At 37.2% G+C, this 27979-nt stretch overlaps 1 long non-coding RNA gene across 1 annotated transcript; it reads right to left on the bottom strand.

The window, feature by feature from the left end:
- Positions 1–27628, bottom strand: LOC115832446. The gene is made up of 5 exons (XR_004027953.1): positions 27547–27628; positions 27010–27194; positions 8560–8677; positions 5752–5849; positions 1–271 (listed from the first exon to the last, which is right to left on the bottom strand). It is a non-coding gene; the product is annotated as an uncharacterized LOC115832446 (long non-coding RNA).
- Between the last annotated feature and the right edge of the window lie 351 nt (positions 27629–27979).

Genomic DNA, 27979 nt, shown 5'->3' with positions numbered 1-27979 from the left:
TCACAAAGCACAGTTCTTTTTTAATGGAAGAATGAAGTTTCAGATGGAGAGATGTGGGGACAGAGAAAGAAGCTACCTTCTTTGTACAATTTTTATTTGCATTTGACGAGTGCTGTTCCATGGGAATTCTTTACCCTGTAAAAAATGTCCACCTGTGCTGTTAGTTTGTGATGCTCCCCATTTCTCAAACACGAGCACTTAGAAATTCCAAACTCTCTGATTTTTTTCCTCCCCGACCTTGTGCTAGAGTTTTCTGTTGCTCTGTGATGTTCTGAAACAATCAAAATAAATCGAATCTTTTATTACTGAATAGGTAGATCAGAAATAAGAACCCAAGGCTGGATAACAATAAATCTGGTGGTATCTTTACCCAGGTGGGTATTTTGAAGCCAGAGAAAAACTCAGACATGTCATTTTGTACTTCCAACTTTCTCCTTCTCTATTTTGAGGTGATTAATTTCCTCTGGATATCTAGAGAACAAGATGGCTTTATATTTCAGTCCATTATAAAAACAGAAAAAGAAAGAAAAGATTTGCGTATCTCCATAGGAAAGTCGATTTCTTTCTTTTTTGACCTAATCAATGAGAAGGCATTAGATATAATGGTTTCAAAATCTTAACTAGAAATGCCAGTTTGGCCACAAAAGGCTTTGTTAAAAGGGCATGTAGGAATCCATGGAGAGGGTCATCATTATAATAATCCACTCAGGATGATTTGATTTCTATAGCTTGATATTTGTCCTGGATTCTGCAGCCAGCCAAGGCAGTGGGAGATTTTCTTCTGAAGCAAACAAATCTCCCTGTTTCGTACTGATTCAACCTAATTCTAGCCACCCAGCCTACACATTATATATTTCCTATTTTGAGAAAAAACAGTCCTGGAACAGGGAGTGGGCAGTGGACTCAATTCTATTTTCCACTAAATTGAGACACCTTACAGATAAGAAAAGCCACATTTTCTGTGACGGGGAAGAAGCAGAATACTTGCTGCAGTGAAAAATCACAAACCAGGAACCAGAGGATAAGAGGAGAATGGCAGATTGACTTCCGGTTACAGGATAGCCATAAGCTCTTACAAGGCTCCCTCTGGCATCCGTCTCTAATTCCTAGGCTCTATGCACAACCATAAAGAAATAGTTTCCCAAAAGTAGACTCATCTGGGAGTAAAATGTCAGCTTTGCAAGGCTTCTGACCCTGCCCTCCCACAATCCAGGCAAGACCCTCAAGTTATAATTAGCTTCGCTGACCCTTCAGTCTCTCCGTTTTTGCATGGCCAATTCACTGCTATTTATATCAGGGCTCAGTGGCGATTTTTGTGGCCACAATTGTGTTCTGACCTTCTCCAGAGAGGATACTGAGGGTCAGGATGGTTTTGTTCATGTCTGGATAGAGTTAATACATCATCTCTAGGATTAGAATTCTAGTTTGAAAGAGTGAATGGTAGCTTTTGGTTTTATTTTTGGTACAAGAGAGTAAGGCTTTACTTTTAATATTTGAATTTAGGTGTGGGGGTCAGTAAATACATTTATGAAATGCCAGTTAGAAGGAGAGAGAAGGTGTAGAAAATGAAAAGTGGAAGAAAACTTCCCACTAGAATTTTGCCAGAATTTATAGACGTCTAAGATTAGAATTGACTTTCTAAGTTAACATTAATACAAATTTACCTCTTTAATGAGCCTAAGTTCAGTCTCATAACAAAGAGTTTCATCTCTTCAGAAATATAATTGAAAAAAAATGCAAGCTAGGTGGACAAAAGCACTAAAGCCAGAGGCACATCCTCCTTGCTAATAAAATTAGCTGACATTTATTTTGTATTTGCAGGTGCCAGGTACTGTTAAGAGTCCAATGCTACTGTGAAGTGTTATCACTTCCAGGACACAATCTCTACACTAGTCAGTGGGACTGAAGCCCAGCTGTAACAATTGCTAGCTGTGTGTCCCGCAAAAATATATTTAACCTCTCTATGCTTCTGGTTGTTTTTTTTTCAACTGTACAATTGGTGTTAGAAATAATCCTCACCTCATTTCAATTCAAGATCGTGAACAGATATCCACATTCTCAACTTCATTACAGCATTATTCACAAAGCCAAAATGTAGAAACAAACTAAACATCTATACGTGGATAAATGGTTTTATAAAATGTGGTATATACATACAATAAAAATAGTATTCAGCCTTTAAAATAAAAAGAAAAGAAGGAAATCCTGCCATTTCTGATAACATGGATGAATCTTCAGGACATTATCCTAAGTGAAATAAACTAGTCATAGAAAGAGAAACATTATATTATTTGACTTACATAAAGTATCGAGAATAGTCACATTCAGACTAGAAACAGAGAGAAGAATAGTGGTTGCCAAAGCTTCAGGGATGAGGAATTATTGTTCAATGGGTATAGAGTTTTAGTTATGCAAAATGAATCCTTTCTAGAGACCTGCCCTCCAGTGTTGTGCCTATTGTTAACAATAATGTGTTGTACACTTAAAAATGTATTAAGGAGGTAGATCTCATTTTAAATTTTTTTACTACAATTTTTTTTGAAAACTGAAAAATACTAAATCCCTACTTCACAAGATGCTATAAAGTTAAATCAGTGCATGTAAAACACCGGCACAGAACCTGGCACATGGAAAGAGCTTACATAAATGTTGGTTATTACTATGATCCACTTATTAAATGAAAAAGTGGAGGTTTAAAAGGGTAATTTGTTCAAGGTCACACAGGGAAAGATGGGCAAAGCTGAGATTTGAATGCAGGTGGTCTAGCTTAAAGTCCATGTGTTTTTGTGGTAAACCTTAACACCTCCCTGGCAAGCACATCCCCAAGGACTCAATGTGATTGGAGTCAGCCCTACCTGATGTGGCAGAAGCAGCACAGCAATCAGACGCCCATGGGTTCCTTTTGGCCAACAGCTTGTGGCAGACCATGAGTCTAAGAATTAGTAGCTACTACAAAGGCTGATGGTGCCACAAATTTGAAGACAGTGGGAAGGAAGACCCTCACTTCTCCATGAAAAAACTTGATGTGGGAAAGTTTCTTGGCTAAAACTAGATTTCTCTCATGTGAAATTAAGGCATGATTATGAAATAAAAAAAACTTAATGAATTTACAGCTTTTGTGGGGGCATAATATTTCACTTAAAGCAAAGAGAAATTACCTTTAGTGGTAGAAGGGTACCCATGTTCCTAACTAATCATTTTATCCTCATGTTGTGCCCAATACTATATCATACCATATCTCATTTCATCTCTATTGAAACTCCATGAAGTAGAAATTATTAGCTTTGTTTTATGAATGAGAAAATAGAGAGGTTAAATACCAAGGTCACAAAACGGCAGAGCTAGAATTTGGACCCATGTCTGCCCGTCCTAAAACTCAGTGTTTTAACTGTGAAACCAATACTGCCTTGTTGTTTGTGGTTGTGGTGATCTGTTTATGTACAAAAATCACAGTAAGGAATATTTAGATAAGGCTCTCTCCTTATACAATAGTATGACCTTAGCATGGCTTATTACATATAGAAGAAACCTAATAAATGTTTTTATTTTTTTCCTTCTAACCATACACTTGCAACGTACTTTGGAATTTTAAACGATTTGTACTTCTCTTCTATTAAGCAAAGCTGAGAAAGGCATTATTACTCCCACTTTAACTGGTGGGAATTCTGAGACTTATAAAAGTGACTTGCTCCAGCCCTAAAGTTTTGAAGTAGCGTCTTATCTCTAGTCCCCTGGGCTTTTTCCTACACTTCATTCTCTACCTTTGGAAACATTTTCCAGAATAGGTGATTAGAGGGTATAGAAATACAATAAATTTTCTATAAATATAAATAATTTGTATCAAGAGGCAAATACTTCAGATTCCATAGAGGTGAACCAAGAACATTTCCTGAAACCCTGTCTCTACTAAAAATACAAAAATTAGCCCAGCGTGGTGGCATGTGCCTGTAGTCCCAACTACTCAGGAGGCTGAGGCAGGAAAATCGCTTGAACCCAGGAGGCAGAGGTTCCAGTGAGCCGAGATTGTGCCATTGCACTCCAGCCTGGGTGATAGAGCAAGACTCCGTCTCAAAAAAAAAAAAAAAAAAAAAACATTTCCATGGAGAAAGTCTGTGAACATATGAGGCTCCCAAGACTGATAGATGCCCTTGGATTCTATCCTGTTGCCCTAGATAGACTGCAAATACTATGGGGTTTGCAGGCTTCAGGCTGCTGGATGGCCAAAAGCGCCTCTCAGCTGTTGGTGGGAGAATTAAAAGGTTAAAAGGGAAGCAATGGTATAGAAAGTGTAGTAACTGGGAGATTGCACTACGGTATTTGTTTGTTTTTGTTTGTTTGTTTGTTTGTTTTGAGACAGAGTTTTGCTCTTGTTGCCCAGGCTGGGGTGCAATGGTGCGATCTCAGCTCACTGCAACCTCTGCCTCCTGGGTTCAAACGATTTTTCTGCCTCAGCCTCCCGAGTAGCTGGGACTACAGGCATGCACCACCATGCCTGGATAATTTTGTATTTTTAGTAGAGACAGGGTTTCACCATGTTGGTCAGGCTGGTCTCAAACTTTCGACCTCAGGTGATCCACCAGCCTCCGCCTCCCAACGTGCTGGGATTATAGGCATGAGCCACCGTGCCCAGTCTATGTTTGTTTTCTATGAGGGGATTAAAGCAAAAGGGAAAAAAAAACAAACACAGCCAAATGTCTGCTACACAGCCGTATACACAATGGCAAGCCCCTTAGCATAGAGCCATTTATCATTTATACGTACCTCAACTTTAGCTTTGAATTGAATGCTCAAAATTAAAAAATGATAATAAAAAACAAAAAAGGCCTCATTTTCCCTTTCTACAGGATCAGGAGAGGGAAAAGGTAAGTTTGCAAGAAGAAAAAGCTTCGATTTCGTGCACATATTTATGCAGGAAAAAAATGTCTTCACTGCCATCTCCAGACAAGAGCACCCTGTGCCGGTCAAGAACTTGTGTCTCATCATAGGCACTCAAGACATGCTTATTGGATGAGGAACCTGGGGCTCTTAAACTGATGGAGATGGCATCAGTCCTGCTCTGGAGGGACTTGCAGTTGAAAACTTGTGACATTAACCCAGACAAAAATGGACAAGCTATCTAGATAATGCACTCAGAACTTGAGCAATCAAATAAATATCTAGTTTGATTTTTTTTTACATCACTTATAGTCACAAACTGCTTAATTTCCAACCATTCTATGGGTAACCTTAGTTCACAGACTACTAAAATAAAGTCACAGTACATTTTGAAAAATGCCCTTCAGCAACATAAATAAGAAGCCATTTTTGACTGGAGATGAGTAGAATGTTTTAAAGATGCATTAGGAGGCATTTGTGAGTGAATCTTGCATAAGAATTTCCTCTCAATTCTTTTGAAAGGTAAGTAAAATCGGCAGCTACACTAGTCTCCAATTGGACGTAGATTTAATTATTCTGGCTAGCTCAGAAGAGATCTAATGATTCTAATGGATTCTCAAACTTTCCTAAGTGGTTCTCCACACTTGGCTGTGTCCAGTCACAGTGGACTTAATGACACACGTGTGGAAATGGAGCCACGATGGGGGTGAAAAACCCCACAGACAGTGTCTGACAATTTTGCTTCCTGGCATTCCAAGATCTGCCACACCAGCTGATGTTACACCCTGATGTGCCCTTGTGTCCCTTTATGTTAACTTCCTATAATTTCTCATTCTTCTTCTATATTATTTCCACAATACCTTATGATGGACGTACCACACAATCACTTAGGCTTATTTTCTATTGTCTGAAACTTTTCTTGTGAAAGTCTTCTGGGAGTGCTGGAGAGCCTACTTCCATCACAGTGAGAAGGACTAAAACATAACGAAGAGAGAAATGAGTTTGTAAATGCAGTCTGGAGAGGTCAGACTAAATATTTTGTTAAAGATGGTCTCAGGAGTAATATTTGTTCATGAGGCAGACATGAACATTTTCACTAAGAATCAATAGTGAGCCCATTTGCACTGCGCTTAATGTTCAAAGTGTTTCTGTGCATTTATCCCACCTCGTGCACTTTCTCTCTATAAATAAATATCAGTGGTGGTGGCTGTCTGTGTTTCAAAATGCTGCTGCCAGTCATGTTGTTATCCCTGCCTGAGAGTGGAGCTGAAAAGACCAATGCATCGCTATCCATCTTTTATAGCCTGCATTCAAGCAAAGGTTTTCCTGGTATGGCAGTTCTAATTGCACTTTGCTTCTCGTCTTTTAACTCCACAGTCTGTCTGATGCTCTGAAGCCTCTGTTTGGAACAAGACACCCTATTTCTGCAGGCTAAACACCCATCTCCCAGAAAAGTCTGATGATTTTGTTTCCCAATATTCCAAAGCCCTGCAGACCAAATGATGGGATGCTTCTGGATTCCTGTATATTATGTCTTCTGCCTGATCCCCTTACAGATGTCAGCCTCTCTCAGCACAAATCCTGGGACTGCTTCCTTTATTTCCCTTCCATACTTGCTCTGGCCAATGAAACAATGTTATAGCAAGCAGTTCTTCAAAAGAGAGGGAGTATGGCATAGTTGGAGGGGCGTGGACAGACCTTGGTTTAATTCCCAACTTGGCTACGTACCTGGCAAATTAATAAACTTCTTTAAGCTTCAGTTATCTTATATATCAAAACAGTATAAAAATTCCCAGCTTGAATGCGTGTCATAAAGATTAAAATAATACCTGGAAAAGACCTGGCTCATAATGGGCAGGCTATAGAGAAGCCGCCATTACTTAATTCTGATAAAACTCTCCAAGTTCTAGAAGAAGATACCACATTAGTTAGGAAGCTGGTAAAATAAGCTATTTGTAGACTGCAGATCATTTGACAGGCGGTTTGAACCCATGCTTACTGTGTCCATCTAACATTTGAAGAATAGCCTGACCTTTTTAACTGACTTTTGGGATTTCCCAGTGTCTCTCAGTACATCTTTGGACAGTATGCCAGCCACTAGCAGAATCAGCAGCAGATGTACAGCAGTCTATTGCTGATGGAAATCTTTGACTGGAGCAAACTAGAAAATGACCCTTTTCTCCTTCAAGTTTATCATCAATCAGTGATGCTCTGCCAGCCCTCTATAAAGGGGATCCTAACCTCCTTTTGCCCTTACACTTCAAGAAAAGATAAGCAGCAACCAGGAGTTCCCGTGAGGTAAGTCTGCAAGGACTTCCTAGCACATGGAACAAGGATAAGCACCCAATAAGCACTCAAGAAGCATTGGACATAAGGAAGAATGAATGAATGACTTTATGTCCTAGTGAAAGAATTTCCTGTGGACCTGAAAATATTGATGTGCCCACAAGTCCTTACATTCTCACATGTTTGAACATAACTCTGTAAAATAACACTGGAACTCCTCTAGCTCCATTGTATTCCAGTGATAGTAGGTCACCATCAATATCTAGATAAATGATTGCACCTAAGTAAATGTCAAAACAGTCAGATTTCAAACTGAATTGGGGCCTTAGTGGTTTGCCCTTATCTATCTTTCCTGTGCACCTATAATATCAGCCATGTAGCAGAGCTCACATCCACTCTCCCACATTTCACTGTGCTTCCCATGTGCCTTTAAGGAATCATTCTTGATCTCAGCCATAAAATTGGAAAGCTGCATAACTGACAAGATGATCCCTGAAGGCAGCTGAAACATGAGGTAGATTGAAACCGACAGTTAATTTGTAGCAGTAAAAAATAATGATATCATCATAAAACAAGTTTAAGATCAGACTGGGCTCAAACACTGTGCACCCACAGGATATATAGATGGGTATTGTCAAGCTTAAATAACACAGCAAAACAAAACTGAATCTCCCAGCTTCACCAAGCCCGCTTCATTGGCTTTTTTATGGTACGCTATCACCATCTGCTGGCTGCAGCCCATAAAATGTCCAGCATTCTCTAAGTCCTGGAATATTCCATTCTGCAGAGCCTGATGTTAATTACTGTGCACCAGGAAACATATTAACCTCACAATATCATTGAAATGGTACAAATAAGTCAGATCTTCTTAGAATACCAAACAAATAAAAGATCCCAAGAGACTAGAGATTGCCAAAGGCACCCACCGTGTTCTGCCACGCGTGAAAGCTGCACCTGCTGGGTGCGCACAGCCTAGCATATTCTCTTTTTATTCCCAAGCTCTTTCTTTACAGGCATTCACTTTCCGACTTCCTCCTCTCCAGCTGCCTTCTCTACCAGGCATCCTACACGACACTGCAGTGATAGGCAAAGCAGCAGCTCTCAGCTAAAAACAGCCTCCTCCTAGATATCTTAAAGAAAGAAAACCACTGACGCATCCTCTTCAAGGAAAGCAAAGCCCCAGCAGGACTGAGCAAAGAAAGAAAGGATATTGTTGCCTCTCCAAACTCTGAAAGCAATATTTTGCATGATTTTTCTCAAGGCTTGCCTTGCATTGTTTCTGGATTCCCTAACTCAGCAACAAGTGATGCTTTGGAGGGAGAAAAGATAGAGTATAAGCAAATAAAATACAGCCAACTATACACCCCTACCCATTTTATATTATGTGTGCACTCTTACCATTTTAGACCCTCTCTTCCTGGCATTGCAGGCCTCTGACTTTTCAACCATCCTGGGGGTAAAAGAGGCTTTAGAAAACGTTCCTTCTTCACAGCTTGTTTTTGTTTCTTCCGATTATCTGCAATGAAAATTCTTTATTGAATGAGTATGTAATAGTGGTGTAATAAAACAATTTATAAAAATCCTTCGATTTTTATCTGTTAAGAAAATTTTCCTGCTGCTAATATTTTCATGACAAGAATTAGATTATAATTGCTCTCAGATAAAATATTTAGTTCTTATTTAACAATAATGTAAATTTATCGTAAGATGTTTTCCCTGGAAAGACCACGCCTAGTGTAGCAGAAACAAGTGACATGCTCTAACTTGGGCACACATCTATAATTGAACAGGCTGTCCCTGTTAGAAGAGCATAGCGACTCTATACACAAAACACACTGAACAGTTATTTCATCCTGAACAGTATCATCCTTGCATCTGTTTAAACAATTAGTTCACTCTCCTAAACACTCTGAGATGTGAACTTTAGTTCAAAGGCGTTCTACATTTTCCTCCTGATGCTGTAATTTTAGAAGCAGACCACTTACAGGTTAGGAGATTTCTGCATTACAAAGTAAACCCTTATAAAGCAATACAGCCTTGAATAAAATTTCCATCTAAATTATTTTTGTTTGTAATAACCAGTGAATATATTTTTAAATGTTCAATATCATCAAAATAACTAACAGCAAATTACCTAAAGTAAAATAACAATGAATTTTTTCTTATCAAATAGCAAAGGATTTTTAACAAATAATACCAATGCGGTCAAGCAACTATGCACTACTATCAAAAGTGTAATTCAAAGTAACCCTTCTAGAGGGGCATTGTTTATTAAAAGTCTTTTTTTAATGTATATATCTTGTGGTTTGTACATTCTAGCATTAGACCTTTGTCCTAAAAGAATAATCATAGCTAATGAATACAACATATGACATCACAGCTTTTTTATATAATTTATATACAACATCATAGCGTTATTTATAAGAGAAGTTTTTAGCATTCGGATGTGGTAGGCTGAAAAATGGCCTCCCCAAAGATGTCCATGTCCTTATCCCTGGAACCTGTGAATATGTTACCTTACTTGGTTGAAAGTACTTTGCAGATGTGATTAAGCTAAGGATCTAGAGATGGAAGGATTAGGCTGAACCACCTGGGTGGGCCCTGTGAAATCACCAGAGTCCTTATAAGCGGAAGGCAAATGAGTCTAAGTCATAGAAGGTGATGGGACAATGGAAGCAGAGTTTGATGTGATGCTCTTTGAAGGTGGAAGAAGGGCCCATGTGCCAAGGAATGCAGGCAGCAGGCTCTAGAAGTTGGAAAAGGAAACAGGCTTTCCCCCCTAGAGACTCTAAAAGGAATACAGCCAGCCATACGGACACACTGATTTCAGGACTTCTGACCTCTAGAACTATAAGATAATACATTTTGTATTGTTTTAAGCAACTGAGGACTCCAAAAGCCTTATTCTTAAGGGTCTGAGTTATAAAAGACAGTCTTTTCTATTTTTTTATTTTTTTAATTTTTTTTTTTGTACTTTAAGTTCTAGTGTACATGTGCAGAACATGCAGGTTTGTTACATAGGTATACACGTGCCATGGTGGTTTGCCTCACCCATCAACTCGTCACCTGTATTAGGTATTTCTCCTAATGCTATCCCTCCCCTAACCCGGCACCCCTGACAGGCCCTGGTGTGTGATGTTCCCCTACCTGTGTCCAGGTGTTCTCATTGTTCAACTCCCACTTATGAGTGAGAATATGTGGTGTTTGGTTTTCTGTTCTTGTGTTAGTTTGCTGAGAATGATGGTTTCCAGCTTCATCCATGTCCCTGCAAAGGACATGAACTCATCCTTTTTATGGCTGCATAGAATTCCATGGTGTATATGTGCCACATTTTCTTTATCCAGTCTTTCACTGATGGGCATTTGGGTTGGTTCCAAGTCTTTGCTATTGTGAACAGTGCCACAATAAACATACATGTGCATGTGTCTTTATAGTAGAATGATTGATAATCCTTGGGTATATACCCAGTAATGGGATTGCTGGGTCAAATGATATTTCTAGTTCTAGATCCTTGAGGAATCACCACACTGTCTTCCACAATGGTTGAACTAATTTACGCTCCCACCAACAATGTAAAAGCATTCCTATTTCTCCACATCCTCCCCAGCATCTGTTGTTTCCTGACTTTTTAATGATCGCCATTCTAACTGGTGTGAGATGGTATCTCACTGTGGTTTTGAGTTGCATTTCTCTAATGACCAGTGATGATGGGCTTTTTTTCATATGTTTGTTGGCTGCACTAATGTCTTCTTTTCAGAAGTCTCTGTTCATATCCTGTGCCCACTTTTTGATGAGGTTCTTTTTTTCTTGTAAATTTAAGTTCTTTGTAGATTCTGGATATTAGCCCTTTGTCAGATGGGTAGATTGCAAAAATTTTCTCCCATTCTGTAGGTTGCCTGTTCACTCTGATGATAGTTTCTTTTGCTGTGCAGAAGCTCTTTAGTTTAATCAGATCCCATTTGTCTATTTTGCCTTTTGTTGACATTGCTTTTGGTCTTTTATTCATGAAGTTTTTGCTGATGCCTATGTCCTGAATGGTATTGCCTAGGTTTCCTTTTTTAATCTAGTGCCTTTATGTTGAAAATAATCTAAAGAATGTCAATGTAAAGATATTCTGGATGATCTGGTAGACCACCTCAGCTCTGCTATGATTTTGATGCCAAGTTTGTGTTTGTGCTTATAGTCACAATAGTGCCAAGGAAGGGCAAATCTCCTAGAGAACAAGGAGGCCACAGCAGTTGTGGGAGAGCTGAATTATCACTTAGAAAATAGCTGTTAATGTCATATTTACACTGTGAGGAGCTATCTTTGAATCTAACAAGATTAAGTTTAGTAGTTAAGAATTTTTGTTTAAACTTTTGATGGTACTGTACTTTGAGGTGCACTGTTACACTGATTGATCCATAAAAACAATGAATCATTGGCTTAAAATAAGTTTATTGTAGAAGAAAAATATGATTATATTCAAGATGACTGAAATGAAAGTCCATCAGGCTTGAAATCAAATGAAGCACGCCAAGAAAATATAAAACGCTTATCATCCTACTATTAAATATCAGCTATCACTTTAAGTAACTGTTGACATTTCACTTATATTAATTTTATATCAAAATTTAAACATAAATTTGTATTGGTTTTGTTGTTGTTAGCATCATAAAAAATTTATTCTAATTTTATATTTCTACATAGCGGGAGAAAAACATAATGAAAATAACATAAATCAAGCCTGGAGGGAGCATGACAATTTATCTTTCCTTTGAAAAGGATCCGTACATTTGCTCAAGTATGAAAAATGTAGAGTTAATTAATTATGTTGCTCCTCTTGATGGAATACTATTCAATCATTAGGAATGATGTGATAAAAAACATTTAATGAAATGGTGAAATGATCAGAATATGTTGATAAAATTTAAAAGTAGTTACAAACTGTTACAGTAAGGTTCTAATGTTAAAAAAGAAATAAATTTCTATACATAGAAAAATGAACAGAAAGATACAGATGGTCTCCAATTTGTAATAGTTTGACTTATGATTTTTTGACATTATATTGGTACAAAATTAATATGTATTCAGTAGAAACCATATTTTGAAATCGGAATTTTGATCTTTTCTCAGGCTAATGGTATGAAATACAATACTCTTACATGAGATAGTCAACACTTTATTATAAAATAGGCTTTGCATTAGATGATTTTGTCCAACTGTAGGCTAATGTATGTGTTCTGCACACATTTAAGGTAGCTTTGGATAAGCTATAATGTTCAGTAGGTTCGGTACGTTAAATACATTTTCAATTTATGATATTCTCAACTTACAATGAGGTTATTTCCCCAAAGCAAATACTCTTCAACTTACAGAAATAACCCCATCATAAATTGATGAGTATCTGTATACAACTAAACAATAATATATTGCTGGTTTTGATTTTGTTTTCCTTATAATTTTTGCTATTTTCAAAATTTTCTGAAACAAATATTAATTTTGTAATGAGAAAATAGATTTTTGAATAATAAATCTAGGGTCAAAACATTATTTCATCTTGGCCCTGACTTCAGAGTGTTTAAAAATTGGAATGACAGATTTGTTTCTCAATGTCTAGAAGACAACTTTGCTGATCAATATAAGCTCTGCTCCCCTATAAGAAAAGCAGAGTGTCAATGAAGAAAACTCTACAAATCCAACACTTGCCCTCAGAACAACTGTGGGAAGTGTGTGTGTGTGTGTGTGTGTGTGTGTGTGTGTATATTTACTTATTTATAAATGTATATACAATCATTCTCCAGGAAACCTGTTTTCTTAATGTTTAAATTATTTAATTAACACGAAGTCATTTTCCTAGTGAGATATTTGGAATACACCATTTCATTCACTGGGCCACCATACTTTTTCTTCTTCCAATCAGCTAATATTTCAAATCCATGACTTTTTGAAAAACTATGTATCCCTTCTCATATCGTTAAGTTTGACTTCCGAAACTTTTACTGTAAGTTTAAATGATCATGATTATTTACATATTAACATATGCATCAAATGTATATTTTTCAAAAACCTTGGGGCTGAAAATTTCATTCATTAAGTTTATAGAAAATGTCAATAGAACTAATTGGCAAACCTTGTCTTCACTGTCAAACCAATCAACCAAGTCAGACTTACTAACAGAAAATGTCTGGCTTCCTTGTTTATTTTTAAGAAACATCACTGAATTGCATCTTGTACTTCCTTACCTATGAATTCAAATTCATTTTTAGATAGACTGAGACAGAAAGACATGAGTTTGTTACCAGAATGATATGAAAATAAGATGTATCATGTTTCAGTAATTCTCACCAAAGCTTTCACTTTTATAGGAGTGATTCAATCTCAAATACCAGCACTGTACACCATGGTAAGACTAAAGATGGGTGAGAGATGTAATTTTCTTATAGAGAATAGAGGAGAGTGATTATAAAAGGGGAAGTGGGGTAGGAAAACTGGCCCACCACAGCCATCCTCTCCAGAAGATTAGTGTTAGGAAAACATACACATTGTCTTAGTCTGTGCTACCACAACAAAATATTGTAGATTGAGTCATTTAACAAGAACAGGCATTTATTTCTCACACTTCTGTAATCTGGGAGGTCCAAGATCAAGACCGCATCCTCCAGAGGGGCAGAATGTTGTGGGCTCACCTGGCAGAAGAGCTGAAGAGCAAGCTGAGGACTGCCTGAAGCCTCTTTCATAAGGGCCTTTATCCCATTAATGAAGGAAAAGCCCTCATGACCTCATCACCTTTTAGTGGTCTCAACCCTCCATACTGTCATATTGGCAACACCTGAATTTTGGAGGGGACACATTTAAACCATAGCACACATACAAGCTGGGGATTTGGCCATTGGTTCCCTTAAAGGCATCCATGACCTTGTAGCTCCTAGAAAGTCTGTGTACCTCCAGGTTTCTATGGACTCTTGTTTGAAAATTGCTGTTATAAATGCAAACAAGATAAGCAGAAATATTCTATCCAACCAAAACTAGAAGTGGATTTATTAAATCAGAATACAAGTCTTGATACCAGAGCTTAGAGTACAAAACACTCATGAAAACATATAGGACCCCCTCTTCTAATGAGTTCGAAGTTTTTTGTCAGATAACATGCACCTTTTGCAGGTAGATTATGCAGATAAAATTCTCACAATCATAAAGTCTCAAGATTTAACATAAGAAAATGCCTCTGAATTGTCCAAAAATTTCAGTAATTAAAAAAAAATCCTTTCTCCAGGACTTGTGCAACTCAGCCTTTGGGATGCATATGTAAATTATTTAGTTATGGCCTCCTTTTGTCTTCCTTATTCTGTCCCCCTTATATAAAGGCTTTCATTAGGTTTTAGACTACAGGGTAATCATTATTGTGATTAAATTAAACTTAATCTACCAGAAAAATGTTTTAGTGCATACTCCAGGCAGGCACTGTGCTAGATTGTAAGAAATATGTTATCAGATCACACCTTAATGCCCATGACATAGGGAAAATGACTAGATGTAGATGAACTCCTAAATGACATGTTGGTATTTCATAATAGTATCATACTCCATTTGGATTTAAAATGTTACAACAAAATACTCCCATTCAGTAAATCTGTCTAATGTTAACCTAATTTTGAAAAAACAAGTTATCTAATGTTCCCACATAGCCCCTTTCTTGACTAGAAGCAAAGAGCTTCTCTGTGCTTGCTAGACATCTCCACCCACCCAGCTAGCATCAGCAGGATTCCATCTGTTTGTATCTATGTTCCCTGATCATAATCTTTTCTCTTTTGTTAAACTCTCTGCAGTCCAGCCGTAATGGCATTATTCCTCCCCAATCCCAGGAATTGTCATAAACTGGCCTTTTTCCGGAATGTGCATCTCCCTCCCGCTCCCCTGCTAAACTCTCTCCATCCCTTCAGATTGCAGCACGGTATGAAAGACTCCGTTCTGTGCTTTTGCAGAGCTTCGTACTTCGAATCGCAGTTTGTAATCACATCTTTGTTTCTTTGACTATTTGATTAATATCTATCCCTCCCACTAGCCTGGAAGACCCATGAGAGCAGGGTCTATGAATGATTCATCACCATCGCATCCTTACCATTCCTGGAACCCAGAAGAAGCTAAATAACTCTTTGTTAACAACATGAATTGTCTGACCCTGCTTGAGAAACACAAAACCTAGATCACCAAAGTAATCATGCATCAGTTAATGACAGGGATACATTCTGAGGAATGCATCATTAGTATTTCGTTGTTGTGAGAACGAAATATTCTTACAACATATAGTGTACTTACAGAAACCTAGATGGGATAGCTACTATACACCTAGGCTCTATGGTGGCATAGCCTATTCCTCCTAGGCTACAAACCTGTATAGCCTATTACTGTGCTGAAAAATGTAGGTAATTATAACACAATAATTATTCATGTATTTAGACATATCTAAACATAGAAAAGATACAGTAAAAATACAGTGTAAAAGATAAAAAATGATATGCCCGCCTACAGCATTTAGCGTGAATGAAGTATGCAGGACTGGAAGTCGCTCTGGGTGAGTCAATCAGTGAGTGATAAGTGAATGTGAAGGCCTAAGACACTGCTGCACACTACTATAGATTTTACAAACACTGTACACTTAGGATACATTAAATTTATTTTTAAAATTAAGTAATTGTGCTATGACATTACTATGACTACATCACTAGATGATAGGAATTTCTTAGCCCCATCATAATCTTATGGGACCACCATCATATATGTGGTCTATCACCGACAGAAACGTCATCATGCAGCACGTGGCTGTGTATTCAGAAGGGCCATTCTCTGAGTATAGTCTGCAACCCAACCCTTGCTTTGCAAGGTCCAGGGAAACTGTGAGGTATGTAATGTTCCATAAGACCTTTTCAGAAACTTCCCTAGTTAATAGGGAGCCAACGAGGTAGAAATGAAAAGTGTGCTCCCCTCGTGGTCAACACTACAATTCACTCTACTGGGCCCACACCCTTCAATGATCATTTTTCTGGGTCTTCTCCATTGGACCCTAGTTTCATCTGTCTCACTCACTCCTGAATCACCAGCACTTAACAGACTGCCTGCTACATATTAGGTGCTCAATAAATATTTATTGAATAAATCAATGGTCAATCAACACCTGACCTAAGACTTCCCCTTAGCACACAGTTCCCTGATGCTGCCCAGTGGCAGAGTGTGTGGCACATATGCATTTGAGTTTTTCCACGTTAATCTCACTTTCCCTTTCTAAGTCACTAATTATGTTTTCTCCTTGACTCATTAATTTCCACACATAAACTGCCATTTCTCTCTGAAAGGTTGGTAGCAAAATAAGTTGACCAAAAGGACTTTCTTTTTCTCAAAACTCAAAAAACTAAAGAAGAAAAATTGTCCGACTCTTTTTTTCAACCAAATGTGCCTTTGAAAGATTTGATATTTGAGCTCAGCATCCAACTCTCCAATTATCTAAATAATTCCACAAGTACAAAATACCATATTTACATATGCAAAGCAAGAACGAGAAATTAGAATACTTAATTTATTCACACAATTGAATGTTGAAACAACTGCAAATTCAGACACTTCATTTTTTTTTTTTTGCAAATTCACATCTCCAAAGTAGCCTTATAATGTACTTGTTTATATAGCATCATGGTCCTCAAAATCTCATCTTCAAACAATTGACATTTTAGGGACTTAAGTATTTAGGTAAATATTTGAAATATGTTTGCAAATTGAGGTTCCATAAGCAAGGTTGTTAACTTACAATCCTTACCTGAAAATGAGGTCATTGGTTTGCAAACATTTTGTTCTAATGCCTAGGTGAAGAAGGAGGAGGGGGTACCTTGATAGCTTAATAGCTTTTTCTTCCCAGGTAGACTCATTTAGGATGAAAGTGATTATTCAGAAATCCATTTTATTCCAAGCAAATGTCTTTACCCTGGGAAAATAAATAGAGCTACTTCTGGCGATTGTTGCCATTTTATTCAGTGTTCTTCCTTATTACTCCCAATAGTTTAAATAAATATCTATAATAGTCCCCACCCTCCTTGTAATCCCATATAAAGCTTATCCCATTCAAAAAAAATGTATTCTAATGAAGTTATAACCTTTCTTCAGTCTTTCTAGGTCAACACTTAATGCTCTCCTTTTCTAATTTTATACCATTTCACAGCAGAGTTAAGGTTCAACTCCATCCTGGAATGACACATTTTCCATCCAGCTATCCTCTTGCTGTTTAACCATGAGCATCATTCCCGGGGGAATGTCTCACAAGAGATCGTCTCCCAGCCCATAAACCCCACTAATAAACAGTCCAACTTGTCCTGATCTACCTTCTCATAGCATATTACATTAAAGAACCTGTAAAATAAGTTAAAAAGATAATAAAGTGATAGCTGAGAAACTTTACATAAATTGAAAGATTAAAATATAATAATTAACACTATGCTTGGACCTTTGAGTTCATTTCTATTCCCCAGTTTCACTTTTTTCCTGCATATCTGAAAATCAGGGCTTCTTCACTTCACTGTTTGGCTTAAAAGTTCAAAACCTCCCTTCCGCTAGTTATCTAGGGAATCCAGAAAAGAGCTAGTTGACACAGTGCTTCACTTTTTTCCCCCCAAACTGATTGCATCATTTTATCTTTGTTCAAGAATTAGCCTCTGAAAGTACAAAGCTTAAGATGTGATAGGGTGTTGTGTAGCACATCCAGACAAAGGCAATATTTAATATGAACATGGGAGAAGAAAGAGGCAGAAAGCATTATTTACTTGGTTTGCATGCTCCACATACAGGCATTATGACTGCAGTTGTCAAGTGTGTCAACACTGTCAGATTCTAGCTATAAAAATACCTGTAGAGGTTCATTATTATAACCCTTGGAAGACAATAAAAGAATTTATTGGGAAACACTGAGCCTGCCCTATAGAGTAAGAATTACAGATGGGTTACACTGCAGCTGATTATAATAACGTATTTAAAATAATACAGTTGGTTCTAACATTTAGCTTACATTATTCATTGTAAGAAATTAGCAAACACTTGAACCATGGTACCAAATAAAGCATCTCTTGTTTATCCTCAAAATACCTTCTTGCATTCTGAAGGTTGTACTCATTGGCCTCTGAGGCCCCATCCCAAGATGGTCACTGTCATGTATGAATCCTGATTGCATAAAACTGTCACTCTTAATGTATTTGAAGGAAATGTTTTCTTCTTCATTGCGCTCTGCTAAATTCTGGACCTTAGCCAGTTAACTTATTTCTAAGATTAATGACACCACTTTGCAGTTTTCTATACCTGAGTCTGCAGGATGTTCACCCAGATCATTCCAGATCTCTGGAATTTGCCTCATCTTCTTTTTGGGCTGTAACACACTAGACAACTAAGGGAGGTAGACAAGGCGGCAGGAAGGATTATTTACTCAGTTCTTTTGAATGAGTTTGGTAAAAGTTGAAAATACATCCTTCATGGGTCAGAAATATGAATTCTATAACCTTTAATCTGCCTTTTCTTCACAACCCTTTTGCTCTAAACATACTTCTACCTTTTGACACAGTAATTCTACCCTAGGAAAATAATGTAAAATATAGAAAAAGCTTTATGCCCAAAGATACTAATTGGAGTATCATTTTAATAATAGAAATAATAAAAGGACAATTAAGTAAATGATTAGGTATCATTACAAATTATGTTTGAAAAATGTTTTAAATAACATGTAGGTGCATATAATTTTATAGATAAAAAATCTACATACATGCACTGCATTAGTTTCCTACTGCTGCTATAAAAAAACTACCACAAACTCAGAGGCTTAAACAATATTAACTATTATTTCACAGTCCTGGAGGTCAGAAGTCTGAAATGCATCTCAGTGAGCTAAAATCAAGATGTAGCAAAACTACATTCCTCCTGCATGCTCTAGGGGAAAACCCAAATTTCTTGCTTCTTCCAGCTTTTAGAAGCTGTCTACATTCCTTGGCTTGTGGCTCTCTTCTCTAGGAACAGATGGAGTCCTTCTTGTGCAGCCATCTGTCTGGTTCTCCCTTTTCTGTCTCTCTCTTCCACTTTTTTTTAAGTTATACTTTAAGTTCTAGGGTACATGTGCACAACGTGCAGGTTCGATATGTAGGTATACATGTGCCATGTTGGTTTGTTGCACCCATCAACTCATCATTTACATTAGGTATTTCTCCTAATGCTATCCCTCCCCCAGACTCCCACCCACAACAGGCCTCCGTGTGTGATGTTCCCTGGCCTGTGTCCAAGTGATCTCACTGTTCAATTCCCACCTATGAATGAGAACATGTGGTGTTTGGTTTTCCGTCCTTGTGATAGTTTGCTGAGAATAATGGTTTCCAGCTTCATCCATGTCCCTGCAAAGGACATGAACTCATCCTTTCTTAATGGCTGCAGAGTATTCCATGGTGTATATGTGCCACATTTTCTTATGACTACATTGGGCCCACCTGAATAATCCACGATACTCTCCCTATTTTAAAGTCAGCTGATAGCAACCTTTATTTCATCTGCAGCCTTAATTCTACTTTGCCATGTAATTGTATATATTCACAAATTCCATGGATTAGGGATTAGGATGTGGATATCTAAGCAGGGGAAGGGGGATTATTCAGCCTACATGTACTGTGCAAGAGAAATAAACCAACCAACCAAACTGAGCTGAAACAAAAACAAGTAACAACAAAACTAAGCATAGAAAATCTGGATGAAAATATACCACATTGGTCGCATTGCTTAGTAAAATTGTGGGTTATTGTTTTTATTTTCTCTACTTTTCCATAGTTTCCAAATTTTATTATTTTCTATGATTTATTATTTCCCAAATAATATTATTATTTTGATAATAAAAAATCTTGTCAAAAATGTGTTTTTAAAACATTCTCTGGGCTGAAGTAGCCTGTAATTTTATTCTTTTATCTTTTCACATGAATTTTCTTGCTTGCAAATAGTAATCAACTAGTCAAAGGAAATGAAAGAATAATAAGTACAATAGTTATTGATTATGACGATCTCCCCTCCCTCTGAAAAAATATAGTAACACCAACCTCATTGACTGATAGAGCTCAGAACAATGTATCTGTTTGTAGTTATATGTCTTATTTTCCCAATTAAAAATCAAATAATTAAAGAGCAAGTATAAGTCATTTTTTTAATTGCCAAAGACAATGTTTAAAAGAGGGATAATCATGACCTTTATACAAATGCAAAATGAACACATGTCAAATATTTTATTTAGTACAATAATGAGTGAGGGGACTAGTAAGATGGTATAACCCATTCAGAGGATAATTTAAAGTACCAACCATATAATCGGTTAAGGAATTCTGAAATAAATTTACAAGTAGATGCCTAACAGGTCTATTCACTGAGCTATAATCAATTTCTTCCGACCAGACACCATTAATTTACATTTCCATGGACAAGAATCATTTGCATTATTATCCTTTTTTTTATACAACTTAGAGCATCATAAAATAGCAGAAAGACAATGAAAATCAGAGATACCCCAGAAGATCATGCTACACACAGCAAATTCTCTTTCTCCCTCTCCCACTCAACCCTCCCCCACTTTTTGGGCCCATTCAGTCTCTCAGAATTTTTCCTGACAATACAATACCTCATATAGTATCTTGAACGTAGTATGCACTCAGCATAAATTTGGGGTTTGAATGCTGGATTGAAAGATCAATTCTGGCCTGATTACATTAAACGGGTTTGGAATGCCAGTTGCCTTATTATTCTTTTTCTTTGTCTGAGGCCCCAGTTGTTTGCCCTTCTTCCCAGCCATGCTTACATTAGAAGAAGAGGAACATTTCGGGCCTCTGGGTTTAGCTGGACCTATCAGGGTGATATTGTAGGACAGAGAGAAATGGCCTGATGCTGAACTATAATGCTAGTTTGAGATAATTACAAAAAGTAATCTCAGGACTCATGAGACTGGAAGTGATAGACTCTCTCCCCTACCTTGAGCAAGCACTTATTTGGCTCTAAAAAGAAAACACTCCAGAGATGGCCAGGTAGCTCTCACCATCCTGGATTGAGTTGCATCTAGATTTCAACAAGATTTCCCTCAGGTTTTCCAAAGTTAAAATAAACTGTATTTTTTTTTTCAAAAAAGTTTAAAGATTTTGTTGAAAATCTTTATTTTTAAAGAACCCATTCCCATAACCTCATAAGAGAATTGTAAAAGTAAATGGGCTTTTCCTTCAAGAGCTAAAGAAATTAAGTAGTGTAAGAACTCTTGGTCTAGGGCCATGATATGTTCCAGATGGGTGAAGAGGCAGAAATTAAGTGCAATTAGAATTCCAACTGAAGTCATCAAGATATGAACACTAAAGGAAATAAAAATCTTTCAAGAATTTCAGTTACTTGCCCCAACAACTTAAAAAATACTATTGTATTTTTTAAGGCAATGTATAGATAAGTATCAAGGCATTTTTATAACTGTTATCAGAGACAGTCAACTCTTGTGCCCTTGGCTGCAAAGAAAACCAGATCAAACCAAACAAGATGTCACATATATTGCCAATTAAAACCGTGAGCAGTTTAAAATGCAGAATGATCTATCTACATTACATAAAAAATACTCCATAGGCATTTATAAATTGCCCCTCAGGCAAAGCAATGTTGTGATTTGAAAGAATACATAGATATATATAAAAAAAGCTTGGCATTGCACCAACAATCAGCCAACATCTTGGCACCCATTCAGATAGCATCTCCCACCAACAGTTGTAGTAATTTTTCTCATTATAGTGTTTGCACGCACACAAATCAGATTCAGGTGAATTTACAATGTGCCATGAACTGTCAAACTTACAGCAGCCAGCAGATTGTCTTAAGTGATACAGGATTCATGACTTTGAGCAGCACATAACTCTCACAGCTACTGGACAACGGTCCAGCTGTAGCTTCCTCAGCATTCTTCCATTTCCACAAGCTGATAAGTTTGTGTGTGACATTTCAAACTTTTGATTTTTATCTGTTGCCTGATTTAAATTCTAAGTGAATCTTAAAACTTAGATCAGGAACATGAAGTCTTTTTAAATGAGATCTGAATTCGTCTAAGACCAAAGCGGCCTTGGTGCAGCGGCAGCATATCTCCATGTTCCCTTAGAGTGCGGTCCATTTACCACTTCAAGCTGCAGTATCTGTGGGCATTTGAGCTTTTTCTCTTCCTGCTAAGCCTGCAATTTCCAGGTGCACTTCAAACAGACTGAGAAAGATAGCCCCTTTACTGCGTGCATTTCAAGACTATCCTTCACATAGAATCTCAGCAGCTGCCACATTAGACAGGAAACCCATGGGTCAAAATCTGAACTGAGAGGGAAAAGGTAACAAGCCGACCTGAGCCAGTGGTAATTTATGATTAAGTTAATGAAATTCTAATTAGGCTTATAAAGCCCTGAAGTATTTCTTGCAATGGCTTGTCATGAAGCCTTTATTCAGGGAAAGCCAGAGTGCCTTTGATCTGGGTCATGCAGCACATTGTCGCATAGATTCATGTTTATATTGCCTCTTTTATAGTTAAGCACACTCTTAGAGGCATAAAGGTAATATGAAGCACTGGGGAGAAAAAGAAAAAGCAGCAATCTGTTCAGACCCAATGTGATACTTGCTCAGGGTACCTCTGGGCAATTGTTCAAGTTCTCCTGATTTACAAAACAGATTATTTTCAGCCTAAATAATGGCTCATAAATTCACCAAAAACCATTTTTAGCCTGCAGTCCAGGTCCTTTTAAGAGTGGACTTGTCCTTAGAATTAAGAATATTTCAGAATTAAAAATAGAACATTATTAAAAGTAAGGACCCCTACTTAATTAAGCATGCCTACTCACAGACATTCAGCCGTGCCCTCTGAAGAGCTGAGGGAGAGAAGAAGTCCACTTGGCAAGTTGCCTGTGTGACTTGGAGTGAGGCTCCATTAATTCAGAGGTGTATAGATCAGGCCCACACCTGCAATGGGAAGAATCGCCGTGCTAATGGAGGTAGCCTGACCAATCTATCCTGAAGTGTCCTAGCTGGGAATTATATCTTAAGAGGGAGGAATAGAAAGCACTGCACTTATTTTTTAAAAATAAGACAAGAGTCAAACTAAGTCTATGTTCAGGCTCATTTTTACACTTTTAGATTTAATTAGCTTATTAGAATAAAATCATATTCAGAAGGCAACAATTTAAAAAATCTTTAGGGGCCTGCTTTCAAGATCATATCACTTTAACTTGAACCTTTCTTGACTCATTTTACTGACATCTCATTACCCTTATAATTATTCAAACAAATTATGCAGGACCTATGTATGCATGTACGAAGCCAGCCTACAAAAATTCACACCTGAGATCTCAGGTTTCATGTTCTTTCCCACTCTGGCCCATATACTACTGCTTTCCTTTGATGGTCTCATTGGAAAAGATTTCTAGAGTTATGTATTCCCTCCTATCTCTTGACTGTACATTCAGTACAGAGATTACTTCCACATACCTAATAGGTATTTCTTTTTACTTCCTCTTATACTTTCAAAAGGCCATTCAATCATGAAACGAGCTCATCTCTTAAAAAACAAAAAACATTCTTTGATAATGATATCTAATAGTATTGATCTGTCATGGAATACTATATCAAACATAATTACTTCTAGTGGATTATTTCATTTCATTTCTGTAAGTACCCTTTGAGGAAAATACTATTCATATCTCTATTTTACAGATGAGAAAACTGAGGCATGAAGGTAATGATAATTTTTCAGGCCTATCTAGTGTGGGCTAAATTCAAAGCAAGGTCTCTCTGACATTAAAGCTCTTATTCTTAACCTTGTCATTGACACTCTATGACTCACTATGCCATGTCCACTTTTCAATTTTCTATGAATTAATGATGCCAAACAATAAATAATTTTTATAAGACTGCTCCCCCAAAATAAGTAGTTCCCAGTATCCTTATGTCCTTAATATATTTATAACAAGAGCAACAGCAAATGATGATGCAGACTTGCATAGAAAGGACAAATTGTTCTAAATTGCAGGATGCGTTCATCAGTCAGCATGATTAAACTGTCCTCACTTAAAATAATGCTTCTTATTCCCTCTTAGTCATGACCACTGTCCCCAGCTGCTACCAACAACAGAAAGAGAACCTCCTGTTTAATAAACTCACGGTTTCCCTGGAAGAAAACTTCCTATCAAAATACATTACAAAAATCAAAGAAAACACATGCTATATTTTAGGCCCATGATTGGTCTATTTTAAGCCATGTGGGTGTGTATTCATCTGATTTGTCAAAATGTCTTGAAAAATAAATGATAAGGCTTTATCAACAGGCTTTATTTAGCACACACACACATATATATGTGTATATATATACACGTATATGTATATAATATACATATACGTGTATATATATACCTATATACATATATAATATATACATATATAATATGTATATATGTGTATATATACCTATATACATACCTATATATACACATATATACGTATATATGTGTATATACCTATATATACACATATATACGTATATATGTATATATACCTATATATACACATATATACACATATATATGTGTATATACCTATATATACACATATATATGTGTATATACCTATATATACACATATATATGTGTATATACCTATATATACACATATATATGTATATATACACACACATATATAGACGTATATATATACACATATATGTGTATATATGTGTGTGTGTGTGTGTGTATACATATATATTGGACTAAGGATAAAAGTCCTTCAACTGTGATTGGCAAAATAGAATTATAGTTAATTATTTAATAATCTAAATTACATTGATGCTATCAGAACAGGTAACCCTGATTCATGCTAGGTTTAGAATGTATTCAGGTTGGAATTTTATTTTTGTTATTTTGTGTTTTTGTTATTTTGTGTTTTAGTTCTTTTGTGAAGTGATAAGTGACAGGGTTTTGCTGTGTCCACATCCAAATCTCATCTTGAATTGTAGTTCCCATAATCCCCATGTGTCGTGGGAGGGACCCAGTGGGAGGTAATTGAATCATGGGGGCAGTTACCCCCGTACTGCTGGTCTCATGCTAGAGAGTGAGGTCTCATAAGATCTGATGATTTTATAAAGGGCTTTTCCATCTTTGCTTGGCAATTCTCCTTCTTGCCACCATGTGGAGAAGGATGTGTTTGCTTCCCCTTCCGCCATGACTATAAGTTTCCTGAGGCCTCCCAGCCATGCGGAACTGTGAGTCAGTTAAATCTCTGTCTTTTATAAATTATTCAGTCTCCGGCAGTTCTTTACAGTAGTATGAGAATGGACTAACACAGTAAGGCTCACTGGTGTTTTACTATATAACAAATGTTTTATAAAGACAAAAAAAAAAAGAAAAAAAGAAACACATTATTCTTAGACAATATTTTAAATCCCAGCTCCACCATGTCGTTGACAATTCCTTGAGACATTATTAGGCTCATTTTACAGAATGAAGGAACTCAATCTTGGACAGCTTAAGTAATTTCTTAAGGATATCCAGAATAGTTGAGTAAGAATTTCAAACCTCCTCTCTTGCCTCTTCTTTTCCACCTGAAAGCACTTCTCTCGGGAAGGATCATAATGCCCTCTCCACATCTCTGTATTTGCTTGAATAACTCTTACTGGCCTTGGAGGACTAGCTTAGATTTTACCTTCTATAGGAAGCCTTCCCTGGAACCCCACATCTGGATTGGATTCTTCCTGTATCTGTCCCCATGATACTCTAGGTATACCACCCTCTGTCACAGCGCTGCACTTATCATGGTATAATATGGTTTCCTATTTCCTTGTGGGTCTCTTCCACTCACCCCAATCACTGAAGTATCTTGATTACTAGGGACTACGGTCTATTCAATATTCTATTCCCTCAGGTTTAACATGATGCCTAGCACATCAGAGGGTCCAATGTTTACTGAAGAAAAAAATCAATGGTCAAATGAATGGATGCAGACTCCGAAGCTCACACACCCTGCTGCCACAGGTTAAGTGGTATCTCAGACTACAGCACACCGCCTCTTAGATCAAGTGTGTAGCAGCACCGAGCACAGGACCCACTGGGAAGCCAGCACTCAATAAGCATTTTCAACAGTTAAATTCAGGTAGACTCCCCAGAGTCTAAGCCAATTATTTCAGTGAAGGGCATCAGCTTTCTCATATTTCAAATGAATCAAGACTTTGTCAATAGCACAGCAATTTAGTCCTACTATTGAAAACATAATTAGTTTCTCATTATTTAAGTGGAGGAAAAGGATGAACTATATATGAGTGACTTAGCAGTAGTGCAACTACAATGTTATTGTATGAAATTCAACCTAAGCAGATATGACTAAAGATAACACTAAGACTAGAAAAATAAGAATAAGGACTCCTTTTGCATTTAAAAGAAAATTCTAGTGCTTTGCAAGGCTGCAGGTAAAAATTAACTTAAAAAAATAAAATCACTCTCTTTAGCACCAGAGTTGAAGCCTTTGTTGATAAGACACCGGAGAGCAGTTTAAAGAGTGGGGAGGGAAATACAGTGGGTGACAAGAATTAACACTGATACTGAAAAGAGAAACAGGAAGAGGATATAGGAAAACACGATGAGAAAGTCTTGTTCTTTAGCACTCTGGACTTCTCTTTTTACCCACATTCTCTTGGGCATAGAAAATAATAAAAAGTTAAATTTAATTATTACCTCTATATAAATGCTTCCTGTGGTAGACAGAATACTGCTCCCCACCCCCACAAAGGTGTGTATGTCCTAACCCCTGGAACCTGAGAATAAGTTGTCTTACATGGCAAAAGGGACTTTGCAGCTGTGTAGATTTTCCTGGTGGGACCAATGTAATCACAAAAATCCTTATAAGTGAAAGAAGGAGGCAGGAGAGTAACAATCAGAAATATTTGAAGACACTCAACTACTCGCTTTGAAGATGGAGGAAGGGGCTGCAAGCCAAAGAATTCAGGTGGCATAGAGAAGCTGGAAAAGACACGGAGACAAATTATTTCCCTGGAGGCTCCAGAAGGAATGCAGCCCAGCTGACAACTTAATTTCAGTGAGACTCATTTGAGATTTCTGATCTCCAAAGCTATAAGAGGATAATGTGTATTGTTTCAAGCCACTACATTTTTGATAATTTTTTTACAGCAGCTGTAGGAAACTAATACACTCACAAATTTTGCCTTGTGAACCTGAGCTTCTGACATTAGGCTGTTTGTGTCTCTATTTCAGTTTACCCCTGACAATCCCAATGCAACACATCCAATACTAAGCTCATCATCCTCTTCCCAACTATGATTCCTCTCCCAGACTATCCTACGTGGTCTGTTACCCTGCCTTTCTTCCAGGTCGAGGCTAGATGCCTGTGATTCTTCCATATCCTTCTCCCTGCTACCCAATCTGTCTCCTCTCTTGCCTGTTCTCTGGATAAAAGTCCACTGAATAACACTGTTTTCTACTCCCATTGTCATAATCCAGAAAAGAATTCTAATTCTATAAAGAATTAATTATAAAGGAATTTAAGGTGGCTGGCATGGGGAAAAAATAATGAACAAAGAAATGCTGAAAGAAAAGAGAATGGGGGAGAAACCGTTAAGTGCATCTTCAGGAAAGAGGGAAGGGATTTTCCAACAGGCAGTTAGTCTTCATCATATAAGCTGATTTAAAGATCTTCCAAATCTGAAAATATGCAGTCCCTATGGTTAAAGAAAGTGAGGAAGACTTGTACAGAAATCAAGTGAACCAGTCTTTCCAAAATACTCCAA

This window comes from Nomascus leucogenys, chromosome 22a, assembly GCF_006542625.1.
Source record: "Nomascus leucogenys isolate Asia chromosome 22a, Asia_NLE_v1, whole genome shotgun sequence".
Taxonomy (NCBI): Eukaryota; Metazoa; Chordata; class Mammalia; order Primates; family Hylobatidae; genus Nomascus; species Nomascus leucogenys.
Note: the sequence above shows the minus strand (reverse complement) of the source record. Positions and strands in the feature narration are given on the sequence as shown.